Source organism: Budorcas taxicolor, chromosome 11 (genome assembly GCF_023091745.1).
Source record: "Budorcas taxicolor isolate Tak-1 chromosome 11, Takin1.1, whole genome shotgun sequence".
Taxonomy (NCBI): Eukaryota; Metazoa; Chordata; class Mammalia; order Artiodactyla; family Bovidae; genus Budorcas; species Budorcas taxicolor.
The window spans coordinates 16,522,206-16,528,205 of record NC_068920.1 but is presented as its reverse complement, the minus strand read 5'-3'; positions in this window follow the sequence as shown (position 1 = coordinate 16,528,205).

Below are 6,000 nucleotides of genomic sequence, written 5' to 3'. Positions count from 1 at the left end.
CTCCAGCATTCCTGAGTCCAGACCTCGTGAGAAATAAAGAGGACATGATTGCCCCATGATCTCAGGGCAGGTGCATGAAGATCAACAGAGATCCAGGCTTTTGGATTACTGAGTCCCTCTTTCTAAGTCATCACGCAGCCCTGCTTGGCTGAGTAAAGAGCGCTATGAGGATAGCAAACACTGTTTCTGGCTTCCTTCAGTTCAGTTCAGTTCAGTCACTCAGTCGTGTCCGACTCTTTGCGACCCCATGAATTGCAGCACACCAGGTCTCCCTGTCCATCACTTTAGGCTGAGTTAACAAATTCTATGCTGGTGAATTACACCTGGGACACACCTTGTCCCCTGAGCCCTCGAGAAATGAGTCATTAGGCACTGAATACCTTTCACTTTCTTGTACTTCTTCCACAGACTGACCTCTTTATTTGAGATGGCCTTTCCCCTCTCTGACTTACATGGTGGTTTGATGATTTAGTCGCTCAGTTGTGTCTAACTCTTGCAACCCTACCGACTGCAGTCTGCCAAGCTCCTCTGTCCATGGGATTTTCCAAGCAAGGCTACTGGAGTGGCTTGCCATTTTCTTCTCCAGGGGCTCTTCCTGACCCAGGAATGGAACCCAAGTCTCCTGCATTGGCAAGTGGATCTTTTACCAATGAGCCCTCTGGGAAATCCTTCCCCTCTTTGACTTATAGGGTCATGTAAGAGGACCCCATTCATGCAACATATCTGGGGGTGAATACTGTGAGTGGGACTGTGGGCAAATGGACCTGGCTGGGGTCCCACGTCAGGGCGGTTTTCAGGGGAACAGGTATGTGTTCCAAATACTCACCCATGCTGGCCACCTGGCAATGTCACATCCCTACCCTTCCACCAGAACTCTTAATACTACAGCAATTTTAAGAAGGCACCCAGGATATCTACTTTAAAAATCAAATGGGTAATTAGGGGGACAAGAATGAAAAGCCTTCATGAAAAGATGAAGAAATTGTATACCATCTATTCATGAGATTCTCATTATTGATGAGTTTGAGCAGCTTTTTAAAGAAGAAAACTGCTGGAGCTTTCTGTGAGAAAGTTGTATGACAACACGCAGAACACAAATATACATGCCCACACATACACACATGACTTACTTAAACTGTTTGAATTGGGATATATTTGACAAACATTTCCCCGCTAACTATTTAAGCCTCAGTGAAAAAGCCTCAGGACTCAAGCATTATAATAAATCATTCATTCAAATATTTACATCAGATAACTAGAGCAAAAATAACAAAAATAAAAGTCAGTAACCCACATAAGTCTAACTCATAATACTTCTCTGTCTGGGTACATTGGTGGTAAGACTTGCATCTTGTCTCCAGAATGATTTTGGAAAATATATATTTCTTCTGGTAATTGGTTTTAAAAATGTGGAGTTTCAGCAAGTGAGCTAAATTTATCACTCTAGACTATGGCCTAATCAGTTGTTTATCTTTTCAGGATTTAAACAGTATTTGAGGCGATGCTTTCAGAATAGCCAAGATCAGGAACACGGCTTTACTGACTCGCTTTTCTGTTGAGCAGATACTGAGAAGGATCCCCTAAAGACAGAAATCTGAGTATGTGCACGCTCAGTCGTGTCTGACTCTTTGTGACCCCATGGGACTGTATCCCTCCAAGCTCCTCTGTCCATGGGGATTCTCCAGGCAAGAATACAGGAGTGAGTTGCCATGCCCTCCTCCAGGGGATTTTCCCAACCCAGGAATCAAACCTGAGTCTCCAGCATTAGCAGGCAGATTCTTTACCATTGAGCCAGCCGGGAAGCCCTAACGTTCATGTAGTTGCCAATATATTATCTCAGGGCCCAACACAGTGGCCAGTCACGAATGTGGAAATGGTTTTGCAAGAACACCCAAACAAAGTAAGGGTGTTGACCTAGTTAACTTCAAAATTCAGGCCATAACTGTATTAACTCTTGGGACATGTATTTCAAATGCCGTAGTCCTTTAACAAGCACGGGAATGCAGGCACTGGAATGCTTGGGGAAAGGCTTCATAGAGGGAACCTACCAGATGGCAGGTGGCTTCTAAATTTTATCCCCTGAGTCATTCACTCATTCACGCGTTCATTCCGTCAACATTTATGACCAACCTGATGATGGCAAGTCACTGTGGCCAAGAATGTGTTGTGTGTAAATCCACTCAGTTTTCCCGGGATCGGGGAGATAATACAGCTATTTTTCCTTTCTTTCCCGTTTCTTTTTTTATTTGCTTGGTTCAGTTCAGTTCAGTTCAGTCGCTCAGTCGTGTCCGACTCTTTGCAACCCCATGAATCGCAGCATGCCAGGCCTCCCTGTCCATCACCAACTCTCGGAGTTCACTTGGTAGCCACCCCCAATTGAGAACCACTGATTTCAAAGAGATGGGCAATAGAAGGTGGTTTGGATGGCAGAGTAGGGAAACATTTCAGAGAAATTAGGAAATAGGGAGTTGCTTTATTTTTTTAATGATTGGTATAGAATTTCAGTTGCCAAATACTTTTTAAATATTATTTTTAGACATTTGCTTCCTGCTGGGATAGAAAATATAGAAGATTATTGCTTCTACCTTTACAGCAAAACACATCCAGAGAATCTACATAATTGTAGTTGTCAGAAAACTGTGAAAGAACCATGGAGCAAGAAAACCTAAACAAGATGAATTTCAGGACAGGGAAGCCCGTGGCCTTGACTGAAACCCTGGCCTAAAGAGGAGTCTTCTGCGGAGGGAGTGTGGAGAAATCGGCTGAGCTTTTGAGGGACTTCTGATCTCAGAGGTTAGCTGGGATGGTGGACTGGAGTCTCAAGGAGCCCTAGTCACACACCAAGTGACTCCCTGTCTCACTCTTCCCTCCAGGCCTTCCCCAGGGCCGTGAGGCAATGCACAGAAGTCTGGGGGCAGGCCAGTGTCCTGAGGGACTCATATGAGACCAAAGGGGACTTGACTAGTTCAAGGCAGAGGCTGCCAAGGGCTGGAGGCCGGGCAGGAGAGCTGATATGAGCCCAATAACTAGGCCCTCTGGGTTGGAAGCTGGAAGCAGGGTAGGACCCATACAGGATGGACCCCTGAGACACCCCAGGCCCTTGCTAAGAACAGCCCAGTGGCCTGCTGAAGTCTGGAGTCAGGGCGCAAGGACTGAGTCTTTCACGGTACCTTTGCCCGCAGTCACCACCTGTTCAGGTGGAGAACACAAGACACAGAAAAGCCTCTTAAAGACCAGAGGAGAGAACCAGAGAGGAAAACCTGAGAGAGAAATCCAGCCTCCAGACTAAAAGGCAGAGAGAGCGATCTCAAGAGTCAGAAAGCTGAGCCTCCAAGCCCAGATGAATAAAAAGTCCCAAGGGTGTCTTCAAAGATTCAAGCCAACGGTGAAGGGAAGCTCACGGCGCATGCCCACTGCTTGAGCCTGAAGGGAAAGTAGGAGAATCGAAGACACTGCCCCCTCCTTCAGGCCTCGTGCCAAGCCTCCGCTGAGAGAGGGTTGGAATCCTGAGGAAGGGAAGGGAAGGTCATGTGCCTGTGTGAAGGCAAAGCCGGAGGGCGAAGAAATTGGTCGAATCCATCTAGATTCCAGGACCCACATGGAGAATTAGGAGGAGCAGCCCACCACCAGAAGGGTCAGAGCATGGAGAGGAACCTCCCTGAAGCTCAGCTACACAGAGCCTGTGGAAGGCTGAGGGAAGAGCCTGGAACCAAGCCTGGACACTAAGGAAGAGACACCGTTGTCTGCCTGTGGTGGGATCGGGGCAGGGAAGTTGAGAATGCACAGGTGCAGGAGACCCGTGAGAGCCTACGGGTGGGTCAGAAGAGCTCAGAGAAGCCCACTCACCTGGCTTTACACTAAGTGTCACCTATCACTGGACTAAGGGGAAAATGCCGAGAGAGACGCCTGCTGTGGAGGGACCAGGGACTCCTGAAGTCTGTGGGCTGAACAGGGGCCTGAGGGACACTGTCTGGGACCCCGGGGTTCATATGAAATAGGAGGCTGCCGAAGGGCTTGGCTGGGAAGGGTGTGGGTTATGGACATAACCACAGCGACTCAGAGCTTAGTCCATCCCGAAGGTAATGGTTACTGACCAAACTGCTCTCCTAGAAGTTTGACAGAAGATGAGACACGCCCTTCCTGAGCGCAAATAAGTTTGTCTTGGTCTCTTTTTTCGGGCCGCCTGATGTGAACAGCTGACTCACTGGAAAAGACCTTGAAGCTGGGAAGGATTGAGGGCAGGAGGAGAAGTGGGTGACAGAGGATGAGACCACTGGATGGCATTACCGACTCAATGGACATGAGTTTGAGCAGACTCTGGGAGACAGTGAAGGACAGGGAAGCCTGGCATGATGCAGTCTATGGGATTGCAAAGAGTCAGACGTGACCTAGCAACTGAACAACAGCTTGCTCTTTTAAAAAGCACAACATCTGGCATTAAATCTAAGGTTGAACAACATGAAAAAGCAAGAAAACAAACAAGCAAAAAAGAAATCATTGTCAAAAGAAAAGAAAGTCAATATAACTGCTGCTGCTGCTGCTAAGTCACTTCAGTCGTGTCCGACTCTGTGCGACCCCATAGACGGCAGCCCAACAGGCTCCCCCGTCCCTGGGATTCTCCAGGCAAGAACACTGGGGTGGGTTGCCATTTCCTTCTCCAATGCATGAAAGTGGAAAGTGAAAATGAAGTCGCTCAGTCATGTCCGACTCCCAGCGACCCCATGGACTGCAGCCTACCAGGCTCCTCCGTCCCTGGGATTCTCCAGGCAAGAACATTGGGGTGGGTTGCCATTTCCTTCTCCAATGCATGAAAGTGAAAAGTGAAAATGAAGTCACTCAGTCGTGTCCGACTCTCAGCGACCCCATGGACTGCAGCCCACCAGGCTTCTCCGTCCATGGGATTTTCCAGGCAAGAGTACTGGAGTGGGGTGCCATTGCCTTCTCCACAATAAAACTAGACCTCAAGAAATATTGGTATTTTCGAAAGGAACTTTATATGTATTATAACATACACATAAATAATATATTCAATCCTTAATAAAATATTAGTATAGAATATCTGACAACATGCAAACAGTCATAATTAACAGATAAAAGTCACCACAAGTAGGTCTTACCAGAAATGCAAGATAGATGGTTTGACATGGCAAAGTTAAAAATCAATGTAATCTGCCAAATCAGAAGAATAAAGAAAAAGATTATCTCAATAGATGCAGAAAATGCCCTTGGGAAAATAAATCCTCCACTCATGATAAAAACCTACCAGAAACTAGAAATAGGAGAAAAGTTTCTCGATCTAATTATAAGCTGTTGTTCAAACTTGTAACTTTGAATGCTTTTCCTTTAAGATTGGGAGAAAGGTAAAAAATGTCTACTCATAACACTTCTAACATGGACAATTCAAAAAAACATTATGCTGAGCAAAATTTAGCCAGACCCAAAAGAAAACAAATTGTATGACTCCAGAGCTATTGAGGAGCCTTGGCAGGCTATACTCCATGGGGTCATAAAAGAGATGGATATGACTTAGCTACTAAACACTAGCAACATTAATAATTTATGACAAGAGAAATCAGAATATGATAAGAGAAATCAATTTTCCTCTAAGTTTCATTGGACATAGGGTGAGGAAAGAAGGTATGTGTGTGTGTGTGTGTGTGTGTGTGCACGCAATTGCATCTAGCCTAGTAGAGATACAAAGTTTCTCCGGCCCTGGGTCAGATAGTCGTGGAATTGACCAAATGGAAAGACCAGTGGAATTGACCAAAAGAAAGCAAATGCTTGGTTTGATCTTGAAGTTGAGACCAAACACATACTGCCAAGGGATGCTCATCCTCAGCCCTGGTTTCAGGTCACAGGTGGAGAGAAAGACACTCTTCGGGAGCCTACTTCTGTCAGTGAGTGCTTGGAGTCACATTCTCCAAGCCGCTCAAGGCAGCCAGTGATAGATACCGAAGAATTGCACTCACACAGGCCAGTTTTCCCTGGTACTCTTTTCCT